The sequence below is a fragment of the Carcharodon carcharias genome, chromosome 11, assembly GCF_017639515.1.
Source record: "Carcharodon carcharias isolate sCarCar2 chromosome 11, sCarCar2.pri, whole genome shotgun sequence".
Lineage (NCBI taxonomy): Eukaryota > Metazoa > Chordata > Chondrichthyes > Lamniformes > Lamnidae > Carcharodon > Carcharodon carcharias.
The window spans coordinates 81,697,341-81,709,818 of NC_054477.1; positions in this window are offsets into that span (position 1 = coordinate 81,697,341).

The following is a 12,478-nucleotide window of genomic DNA, read 5'->3' on the forward strand; positions in this document are numbered from 1 at the left end:
TATGTGCCACTTGACAGCACTAACAATGACACCTTCCATCACCTTTGTTGATGATTGAGGGTGGACTGATGAGGCAGCAATTGGCCAGATTGGACTTGTCCTATTTCTTGTGGACAGGGAATACCTGGTCAAGTTTCCACATTGTTAGGTAGATGACAATAGAATAGCTAGCTCTATTGGAACAGCTTGGCTAGGGGTGCAACTATTTCTGAAATACAAGTCTTCAATACTTCAGCCAGGATGTTGTCACAGTCCATACCTTTGCTATATCCAGTGCATTCAGCCATTTCTTGAAATCATATGGGATGAATCAAATTGGCTGAAGATTAGTATCTGTGATGCTGGGATATCAGGAGGAGGCCAAGATGGATCATCCACTCAGCACTTCTGGCTGAAGAGTGTTGCAACTGCTTCAGCCTCATCTTTTTGCTAAAATAGCGAGGTGGGCTTGTCGCTGGAAAGATGTGTGGTTGGGACCTGGAAATCAACATAATGCTGGTGCCCTGGCCCAGGATTTGAAATCCTGCCCCTGGTGTGTAGTGCTCATTGAAGACCTGAGTGTACAGTCAATTATAGCTTCACCTCTTGGTCAACCCTTTCAGGAAGCAGATCGTGCCAGAAATAGTCCAGCAAGGTAAGCTTACAAGTATCTTGTTAGGTTTCATTGTGGTCCAGGAGTAGCAGGAGTGTTTACCTGGGCCTGACAAGGAAACCTTGTACCTCCCGTGCCACAGCTACAGCCTCCTGCAGGTACTGAATCTGGCCGAGATCAGGTAGGAGTTGGAGAACATTTATTCACACGAAGCCTGGCTATTCAGATTGGTTGTCTCTACATCTCCAGACTTCCTGCGTGTGCTGCCCACATTGGGACTCTGCTACACTGTACCCATCCCCCCATTAAAATCAGGAATATTATCTCTATATGTTAGATGTTAAGCATTATGTGCTCTCCACAGCTCAGCAAAAGAAGCAAAAAGATGGTGTGAAATCTGAAATATGTGTAATATGCACTTGCAAATCCTGCAGTTTAGCTTTGCATCCTTTAAAAAATGCTTGTTGAATCTAAACCTTAAGCCTCAGTCTATTTGCTGAGCTTTTCATTGCTCAAGTCTTGAAATTTAGAACAGGATTTTGTTATTGCGCCAGATCTCTTGAGATTTGTACTACTTCCTCTACAAAATAATAAAAATCATGTAACATTCATTCACTTTATATCTGCTTTGTCCCAGTATCAGAAGAGAAATAGTAATCTGACAGAGAACTGGTAGTATCAGCATTTCTGTTCGGAGGTCATGACAATTTATGGCAAGGAATCATTGTGAACAAAATGTGAGTGATGTCTTTCACCCTCTGACTATGAGGAAATCACCTTGTATCATTGATGCATGAAAGCCTATAAGTAAGAGTTCCAATGCATATGTTACCTTCAAGCTTAAACAAACCTTTGGCAGTCCAGGTAAATGGCAACCGATTAGCACTGAAGTTAACAAGCAATGTAGTATATTAGGAGTTCTCAAGTCAGCTGTCTCATTTTATAATAAAAAACTTTGATATTCCCAATCTGAGTTAAATATATACTCACTGTTGCAACACAAAGGCAATTTTATCCATGATTTATCATGTCAGACAGACACTTATTCCTTTCAGTCCCAGTTGATAAGGGATTTAAAACCCAATTTATTCACTGAAAAAGGTCCAGCTCCTTTTGATATATGTCACCCTAGGTATTAGCTCTGATGTTCCTTCAGTGGAAAGCATCTTGATTTGTGAGGCTAGATCATTTGCATGGCTCCTATATGCACTGGTCATGACCACAGTTGTGATGGCCACTGGCTACTTGCCTTTTTGACTGCAGCCCCAGAACACCAGCCAGGAGGTCTTCTACTGCAACAAACCAATGAGGGAGATTTTCAACTCATGAACACACATTTTTGAGGAACAGGTGGCCAGCAGCTGAAAACTGGATAGTTTGACTGACCCATTGACATGTAGAGTCCACAGTGCAATTTTCAGATGGGCCTGTAAATAGGTGAGTCATCTGCTCTCTTGAAACGGTCATAAAGCAACTTAGATTGAAAAGGGAAGTTCCACACAGGTTGTAAGATCCAATAGCAAATTTCAGGTACAAATTGGTAGAGTATGTGCCAAGTGCATTCCAGTTGTACCAGATAATGAATGGCTCAACCAATGGTCTTTAATGGGTCCTTTGAAGGAATAGTCATTTTTAATTCTTGTGGGCCTAGGACGAGCAAGATCCCATCCTCTTGTCCCCCCAAAAAACTCTGGTCAACTGCAAGCCTGGTCGAGACCCCCAAGAGATCTCCTCCACTTGCCCTCTCCCTACATCACAACAAGATAGCTAACATAGCATTGGAGCCAGTCGACTTTGTGTCCTCCTAGAACATGTGAAGTGCTGTGGGGTGCTGGTTTGATGCTTACAGCTCATTGCGGTATTCAAATGAGGCCTGCACCTATCTAATACTTCAATCTAAAAGGTCAGATATAAGCACCAGTGATAGTTTCTTCGAGCCCGCCTGTCATTATGCTTGCTTCTGTTGAACCTTTGGATGAGATGGAAGAACTGAGACTGCTCCCTCCTCCCTTGTTTGTAAACCTGCCCCTTATCTACTGGAATTGAAGACATTTTGCTGCTCTCCTAAAGAAACCTTGGAACAATACACATGGAACAGGGACATGATTCCTCGACCTCAACTCTTTCATGTTCTTCTTTATATGTTGCAACAAAGTGTTTTTCAGGCACTTTGGAAAGAAGTACTCAGGCCATTGGTTTGAATTTTTATTCCAGGTTTGGAACTCTGGTGCAGCTTCCCATTTCCAGAGAATGGCTGGAAAGGCCAACCAGATAGCCAATGCAGGCATTGCTGGAGCTGAGTCTGGAGGTGAGCAACTGCAGTGTTGTCAGCAGAGTGGTGCAGTGCAGGAAGCACTTCAATGATGTTCTGAGGTCTGGAAAGAGGAGTGCAATGTTACACCCAGATGACGGGCCTCCAGTTCTGGAGTAACCAGAAAACTTATGTGCAGAGCAACATGAGGGCACTCAGGAGTAGTGAGGATATGCATGGCTAGATCCACTCCTGCACCTTGGTCAATACTCTCAACACAAGGCTTTGGAGGAGATTTCACTGGAGCTTTAGGCATCATTAAGGGGAGGTGGTGGCAAAGAGGCATTGTCACTGGACTGATAATCCAGAGGCCCAGGGTAATGCTCTGGGAGGCTGAGTTCAAATCACGGCAGATGGTGGAATTTGAATTCAATAAAAATCTGGAATTATAAGTCTGATGATGACCTTGAAATCATTGCCAATTGTCATAAAAACCCATCTGGTTCATTAATGTACTTTAGGGAAGGAAATCTGCCGTCCTTACCTAGTCTGGCCCGACATGTGACTCCAGATCCACAGCAATGTGGTTGACTCTCGAATACCCTCTAAAAATACACTGTTCTAGGATTTCCCCAGAAGAGCAGCAAATGCTGGCCCAGGCAGTGATGCCCACAACCCATGAACAAATGAAAATAATTTTTTAAAATGTGTGTGAACAGCTGGATGCAGTAAAGGAGAGCACCATGGTCTTAACTCTCTTGCTCTTCATAGGAAGGAAGAATACACACTCGAGAGAGCGGGGTTAGCGGTGTAATATTCTATGACGCTATACTGGCAGCCATGAGGAGAAGGCCCTTGACATTGCCAGGGTGGCACCTTGGCCAAAAGTTGGCCGGGGAAAATGGATGTCCATTCCAAGACAGATGAAAGCCTGTTACCATTTCCATGTGAAGGGAATGGAGCTCCATCTTCATTTGTGTATTTCATGCTAAAACTAATGGATGCTCTAATGGATGCTGCAGCTCCGTGTCAGCAGCTACTGACAGAGGAGACCTTTTCTCACCAATGTCTTATGTCTCCCGCAGAGTCAGTTATGAGGCAACAGGCTCAACAACATCATTGTGCCATCAGGATCTAGGGCAGAAGAGGAATATGCATCCGAGGCAATGCCATCCTATGAGACAAGTACACATTCCACCAGTGCAGATACACTCACCTCGGTGAAGCCTCACATGAGTTTGAAACTGGTGACACTGGGTGATAACACTTCATGTGTGAGCATGAGCAGGTGATGACAGCAGAAGCAGCTGTGGCCAATCCCCTTGGACGATAGAGGACAGCTTCAGCTATGCTCAGCTGGGCAGAGAATTCGGTGCGTAGAGAGAAAGAGGTGCTGTAAGTAAGGTTTACTGCAAGAAGTGTGACTTAGAATAGAGTGCTGGGAGTTGGGTAATTAATGGAGTTAGGGAAGGAAGGGAAAGTGGTGCTTTTTGCTTTCTGCTTTCTAACTTTCTCAGCCTTCAGGAAGTGGTCAAACTCTGCTGCAGGAGAAGAGGCTAGTTATTGATTGAGTTTCTGCTAAGTGACTATTCTATTCTATTTATTCTATTCCTAAGGCTCAAAATAATCTAGCAACTGGTGGTAAGGTCAATAAAATATATAAAAACAAAAGTAAAATATATAATTGAATAAAATAATTAAATAGATAATTAGAACACATTAAGGATGTCAGGACAGGTGATGTGTCACAGCTGCAGCATGTGAGTCGTTCTGGATGCTAGTTTGATCCAGGGCAAACATGTTTGCAGTAAGTGTTTGAAGCTTGAGTAGCTTCAGCTCAGAGTTTATGAGCTGGAGACAGAACTACAGACACTGCGGTGCATCAGGAAGGGGGAAAATTCCCAGGATTCTTTGCACCGGGAGGCAGTCACACCCCTTAAGGCAGGGTCTTCCGATTTGATCAGTGGTCAGGAACAGGAGAGTGTGACTGCAAGTGAGGCAGGTATGGGGACTCAGAGGACAGGAGCGCAGGGGTGTGAGCCTCTGCAATTGTCCGACAGATTTGAGGTTTCTTCAACTTTTTTAAATGAGAGAGTGGGATTTGCAGGGTGGATGAGCTAACTGGCCATGGCACCATGGTACCAGAAGCCATTCAAGTGGGGGAGAAAGAAGGAATACAGTGGTAGTAGGGCGCAGTATAGTCAGAGGGATTGACACCATTCTCTGCAGCAAAGAGTCCAGATGACTTACCCAGTGCCAGATTTCAGGAATCTGCTCAGGGCTGGAGAGTAACTTGCATTGGGAGCTGTAGGACTCACTCAGCATTGTTCATGTTGGTACTAATGACATGGCAGGAACAAAGAAGGAGATTCTTCATAATCAGAATGAGGACCTAGGCACCAAATTAAGAAGCAGAACCTCAAAAGTCATAATCTCTGAATTATTACCTGAGCCACATACAAATAGGCATAGGGCAAATCAGATTAGGGAGAAGAATGCATGGATCAAAGCCTGGTGCGTTAGAAGGACATACACTGCAGGAGTTCCTCAGGGTAGTGTCCAAGGCCCAGCAATCTTCAGCTGCTTTATCAATGACCTTCCTTCCATCATAAGGTCAGAAGTGAGGATGTACGCTGATGATTGCACAATGTTCAATACCATTCGCGACTCCTCAGATACTGAAGCAGTCCATGTCCAAATGTCATATCTCAGGGCTGGAGACGAACTTTCAATGGGAGCAGGAGGACCCAATTGTCATGGTCCATATGTAGGCAGGGCAAAGAAGGAGATTCTGCATAATCAGTATGAGGACCTAAGCACCAAATTAAGAGGCAGAACCTCAAAGGTCTTAATCTCTGATTATTAACTGAGCCACGTGCATAGGTCAAATCACATTAGGGAGATGAATGCATGGCTCAAAGACTGGTGTGGAAGAAGTGGGTCCTGGTTCATAGGGCACTGGCACCAGTACTGGGGAAAGTGGGATCTGGACCGTTGGGACGGTCTACACCCAAACCATGCTGCGACCAGTGTTCTTGCGAGCTGCATAGCTAGGGAATTAGAGAGGCTTTTAAACTAAATAGTGGAGGCAAGTGATCAAATTTGGGAAGAGGTGGTAAATCAAAGAGCAGAGACAAGACAAAAGAAAACAGTATTATTGCAGGAAATGAAAAACAGACTGTGACAGGAAGGGATAGAGAGTACAAATCTAACAGTAAATCAACAGATCAAACTAAAGGTTGTAAAAAGAATAAAAGGATAAAACTAAAAGCTCTATATCTGAATGCACCTAGCATTTGAAACAAAACAGATGAAATGAAAGCGCATATAGAAATAAATAATTACGATTTGATAGCAATTACAGAGACATGGCTGCAGGATGACATGGATTGGGACCTGAATATTGAAGGGTGCAGGATATTTAGGAAGGACAGGAAGCAAGGAAAAGGTGGAAGGGCGGCTCTGTTAGTTAATGATGGTATTAGCACAATAGAGAGGGATGAAGTAAGTTCTGGAAACCAGGATATGGAAATGATTTGGGTAGAGATGAGAAATGGTAAAGGCGAGAAGTTACTTGTGGGAGTTGTGTACAGGCCCCTTAATAGTAACCACATGGTAGGGTTGAGCATAAAGGAAGAAATAATTGGAGCTTGTCGGAAAGGCACAGCAAGAATCATGGGAGATTTTAATTTACATACAGGCTAGCAAAGTCAGATAGGCAAAAATAGCATCGATGAGGAGTACATTGAATGTTTTTGGGATAGTTCTTAGAACAGCATGTAGTGGAGCCAACCAACAGCATGTTCTAGAGCAGGCTACATCAGACCTCGTATTGTGCAATGAGATGGGAGTAAATAACGATCTCATGGTGATGTCGGCCCTAGGTAGTAGTGACCATACAATGATTGAATTCTACATTCAGTTTGAGGCAGAGAGGAGTGGGTCTAAGACCAAGTTTTTAAACTTAAATGAGGGCAATTATGAGGGCATGAAAGCTGAGCTGGCTAAAGTGAATTGGCAAATTAGGTTAAGTGATAGTTCAATAGTGATGCAGTGGCTAATATTTAAAGGGATATTTCAGAATGTACAGAATAGATACATTCCAACGAGTAAGAAAAAGTCCAAGGAATGGTCACATCATCTGTGGTTAACTAGAAAGGTTAAAAATGATATCAAACTTAAAGAAAAAACATATAATTGCGTAAAGATAGGTGGAAGGCCAGAAAGTTAGACAGAATATAAGGAACAGCCAAGAATGACTAAAAGACTAATAAGGAGGGAAAAATTAGAGTATGAGAGAAAGATAATCAGAAATATAAGAACAGTTAATAAGTGATTGTATAAATATTTAAAAAAGAGTTAACAAAGTGAGCGTTTGTCCCATAGAAAGTGGGTCTGGAGAATTCATAATGGAAAACAAGGAGATGGCAGATGAACTGAACAGGTATTTTGCATCAGTTTTCACTATAGAGGATACAAGTAACATTCCAGAAGTAGCTACAAACCAAGGAATGGAAGGGAGAAGGAAGTCAAGAAAATTACAGTCACCAGAGAAATGGTGCTGAGTAATTTGTTGGAGCTGCGGCTGACAAGAGCCCGGGTCCTGATGGATGTTGTCCTAGGGACCTAAAAGTAAAATAGTTGATGCATTGATTTTAATTTTCCAAAACTCCCTAGATTCGGGGAAGGTCCCATTAGATTGGAAGATGGCAAATGTAACTCCATTATTCAAAAAGGGAGGGACACAGAAAGCAGGAAACTGCAGGCCAGTTAGCTTAACATCCGTCTTAGGGAAAATGTTAGAAGATATTATTAAAGAGCAGGGCATTTGGATAAGCTCAAGGTCATCAGGAAGAGTCAACATGGTTTTGTGAAAGGGAAATCACATTTAACCAACTTATTGGAGTTCTTTGAGGAAGTAACATGTGCTGTGGATAAAGGGGAACCAGTGAATGTACTGTTCTTAGATTTTCAGAAGGCATTTGAAAAAGTGCCACATCGAACATTATTATGCAGAATAAAAGCTCATGGTATAGGGGATAACCTATTGGCATGGATAGAAGATTAGCTGGCTAACAGGAAGCAGAGAGTAAGCATATATGTGTCTTTTTCAGATTGGCAAGATGTAACTGGTGGTGTGCCACAAGGATCAATACTGGGACCTCAACTGTTTCCAATCATATAAGTGACTTGGATGAAGGGATTGAAGGGATGGTTGCCAAATTTGATGATGGCACAAAGATAGGTAGGAAAGTGAGTTGCGAAGAGGGCATAAGGAGGCTACAAACAGATTACGTTAGGTACGTGGATAGGTTACCTGAGTGGGCAAAGATCTGGCAGGTGGAGTATAATGTGGGAAAATGTGAAATTGTCTGAGGTGCAGAGGGATCTGGGTGTCCTAATGCATGAATCACAAAAGGCTAGTGCAGTAAGTAATTAGCAAGCTAATAGACTGTTGTCATTTATTGCAAGGGAAATTAAATACAAAAATAGGGAGGATATGCTTCAGTTTTAAGGGCACTAGTGATATCACATTTGGAGTACTGTGTACAGTACTGGTCACCTTATTTAATGAAGGATATAAATGCGTTGGAGGGGGATCAGAGAAGGTTTACCAGACTAATAAATGGAATGGGTGGGTTGTCTTATGAGGAAAGGTTGACCAGTCTAGGCTTGTATCCACTGAAGTTTAGAAGAGTAAGAGGTAACTTGATTGAAACATATAAGATCCTGGGGGGAGGGGGGGCGGTAGGGCTTAACAGGGTGGATATGGAGAGGATGTTTCCTCTTGCGGAAGAATCTAGAACTAGGGTCACTGTTTAACAATAAGGGGTCGCCCATCTAAAACAGAGATGAGGTGATTTTTTTTTCACTCAGAGGATCGTGAGTCTTTGGAACTCTCTTCCTGAAAAGAAGCAGAGTCTCTGAATGTTTTTAGGGCAGAGTTGGATAGATTCTTGGTAAGCAAGGGGCTGATAGGTTATAGGCAGTAGGTGGGATGCAGGTTTGAGGTTACTATTGGCCCAGGCGTGACCTTATTAAATGGCAGAGCAGGCTCAGGGGGCTGAATGACCTACTCCTGCTCCTTGTTTGTATGCACGTAAGACTTAGGGGTTGCTAAGAGGCAGTTCTTTCAGGAGCATCAATGAAAGATGTGAGCCTAAATAGCCCAGTTCCCTAAAGCAGTGAGTAGCCATGATCAGAGAATGGAGTATCCCAACCACAAAGTGTGTTCCACAGTGTCTCAGGCATGTGAGCTCATGATTTTATCCATAGTGTCACATTAACTGGTCAGTTGCATTGATGGTGCAAAGATGCATGGACAGAATACCACATGCATCCCAGCTGGTTCCCTTGGGCACACATGTGTGCCATGAAGAAGCAGGAGCAAGCATGGATAATGTTGACGGGGCCACCTCACACTGGGCACTGTTATAGACTTGATTTTCGAGACAGGTTTCTCATAAGAAACAGTGAACTTTATTTACAGTGCTTCAGCAGCAGTTACATGCTTCCATAAAGAGCCACAGCCAGACAAAAACTCCACCCCTTAGGTTCCCCATGCTTATGGCTGATCCGTTCACACTGTCAGGTGATACTACATAGTACAATAAGTCTTAAAACTACAATCACTACATTTCTTAAAGCTACATATACTACATTCCTCCCCCTTAAATTTTTTGTAATTACAATTTGTATTTACAAGAACAACTATATTCATAACATTACAAATATATGCATGGGTCATGAAATTATAAGTTCAGTCTCTCAGATAGTTTCCTGATCCGGGTGGAACGTCATAGCTCCACGACTTTAGAATCTCTTACAGGATCTTCATTTTCTGGAGCCGTAGTAACATCAGGTACCTCCTTAGGCACAGGCAGTTCAGTGTTTTCCACTTCAACAGAGACATCTGGTATGTCTACCCTTGCTTGATCAATCACAACGGGGACCACATGTTCTACAATGGTTATAGGTGGAACATTAGTTTTTTGGGGTACCTCCTTCTCAAACGATTCACGTGTTTTCAGATAATCCAACCCTCCACTCCTATGTGGTATGACAATGGTCCAGCCACAGAAACTATTATACCAGGTAACCAACTCGATCCACCACCGAAGTTTCGTACAAATACTGGTTCACTGACATTAAATTCTTGCTCTCAAGTATGGAAATCATGAGCCATTTTTGATTCCTTTGACTATTCTCTACTTTCACCTACAAATTGGGAAGTACCAGGCTTAATCTCATACGAAGGTGGCCCTTCATAAATAATTTTGTAAGTGTTGAACCTTTAGTCGTATCGGGCAGTCATTCTATTGTGAAACAGGAAACGCGGAAGTTTAGTCTCCAATGATCCTCCCGATAAATTTTTTCATCCCAACTTTAAAAGTTTGTACTGCTCTCTTGGCCAATCCATTAGATGGTGGATGATATGATGTTGTCCTTATGTGTTTGATACTATTTAGGCTCACAAATATTTGAAATTCAAAACTAGTAAATTCAGTACCATTGTCTCTCTTGAACTATCTTCCATCTTGCATTCTTCTGTCTACCACCAAGTTTAGTCCCATCCTTCATTTTCCTTTCACAGTTGGCTAGGCTTCTCTCAGGCAAAATTTGAACTTGGCTCATTTCAGGGGTTGGGCAGCCCATGGCTTCATCACCCAATTGCATTTTGAAAAGTTCCATGACTTTTCCTTCTAAAGCCTCTTTTGTTTCAGTCAGCTGATTCTTCAGCTCTTCTGTCTCCTTCTTGTACCTTTTGGCTTCCTCCTGGAACCTAGAACCTTGCTGCGTCTTCACTGCCAACTGGCTCTTCAGTTTGTTCAGAGTGATGTTAAATTCATTCTGTTTCTCTTTGTAACTTCTTAGAGGTACAAATTTTGACCTGAGGGATCTTTGTCGTGTGTGAAGGTCTTTCAACAGGTTTTCCTTTTCTTTGCGAAGCTCACTCGCTTCATCTTGAATTCTGTAATTCAGCAGATTCTCCTTGAGTTTCTTCTGCTGGTCTCCCATGCTGCTGTTAAGATAGTCTTCATTTCCTCAGGTTGCTGAAAGGCTATACATTCCTTTTGCATCCTGTTAAGATCCTTTGACTCTCCAGGCTCATTCTGAAATGCCTTGTCCCTTTTCCAACTCGAACTCTTCCAGCTTCCTTTTGAAATCTCACCGGCCAATCAAGATTAGTTTCACTCAACCAATTACGACCTAGAAGGCTTGGTCCTTCACCTTCCTCTGCAAAAACAGGAAGCTGTGCTGTCCGGTGCTTGTAATAAACAGGTACAGTGGTAATACCTTTCACTTGTATGGCTTCACCAGTATACATTTTCATTTTGGCTAAAGCCTGTTCCATATTCAACTGCTGAGTATCCTTGTTTAAATATTTGAATGTGTGCTCCCCTACGACAGTGATTGATGCACCGGTATCCACTTCCATAATCAAAGGTTTTTCACTGATCTGCAGGGTAACAGTAATTGGCTCTGTTTTCCCTACTTTCACATTAAGTAGGGAATAAACATTGGAATTAGCTGTTTCTGGTTCTTCCACATTATGTACTTCGATCAGTTTAGTTGCTGTCTGGGAGCCTGTCTCAATCTTGCTTTACGTTGCTTCAGTATGTACCCTCTTTTATGACATTAATGGCATTCTACCTCTTTAAAACAGCAAGTTTCAGGATATGATTACTTCCACATCGGTAACAATCCATTTTCAGATTTGCTACTGAGCTGTCTCTTGTATATTTTGTAAATTTTCGGGTTGCAGGGACTGTCTCCCGCTTCATGGCTGTCTTCTAGTTTTTGTGTCATGCCCGGCGGTCTGTTCTCACCCCAACTGGGAGATGGCACCACTTTGTACACCCTGTAAAAGCCTGCGAACCCTACTCAGCACCTTCCATCGCAATCACTATTTCCAATGCTCTTCTAAAATCGATGTTTATTTCAGCCAATAACCATTGTTGAAGGCATCATCATACACACTGCAGACCATATAATCCCTTATCATATCGATTAGGTTCTCCCTGAAGTCACAATGTTCACTTAGTTGTTTCAACTTCACAATATATGTTGCTGTGGTCTCCCCTGAGGTTCTTACTCTCAAATAACAGTTGAACCTCTGCATCATAATGGAGGGTTTGGGATGAAAATTACCCTTTACGGAGTCGACCAATTCGCTGAAGGTCTTCGAATCAGGGTTGTTCAGGGCTGTCAAACTATGGATTAAGTTATAAATTTTCCTCCCACAGGTGCTTAAGAAAATTGCTTTCCTTTTATCCTCCACAGTTATTTTGTTTGCTTGGAAATTTGCTTGCAACTGCCAGGAAACTTTGCATCTACCTGCAGAAAACACTTGTGGTGATCACACACCAGATGGACATTGAGGGAATGGAATCCCTTCCTCTTGATAAATGCCCCACCAGGATCTTGGTGGCACAAGAGTGCAGGTGATTGTACCCTGTACCTGAGGGAGGCCAGCCCTGGAGAAAACACCTACAGCGCTCTGGGCATGGGTGACCCCATCAGTCTGGAATACAAATATACACCAATACTTTCATACAGGTGGGGGGGGGGGGGGGGGGGGGGGGTGCTGGTGGCATAGGGGTATTGTCATTGGCTAGTATTCCAGAGACCCA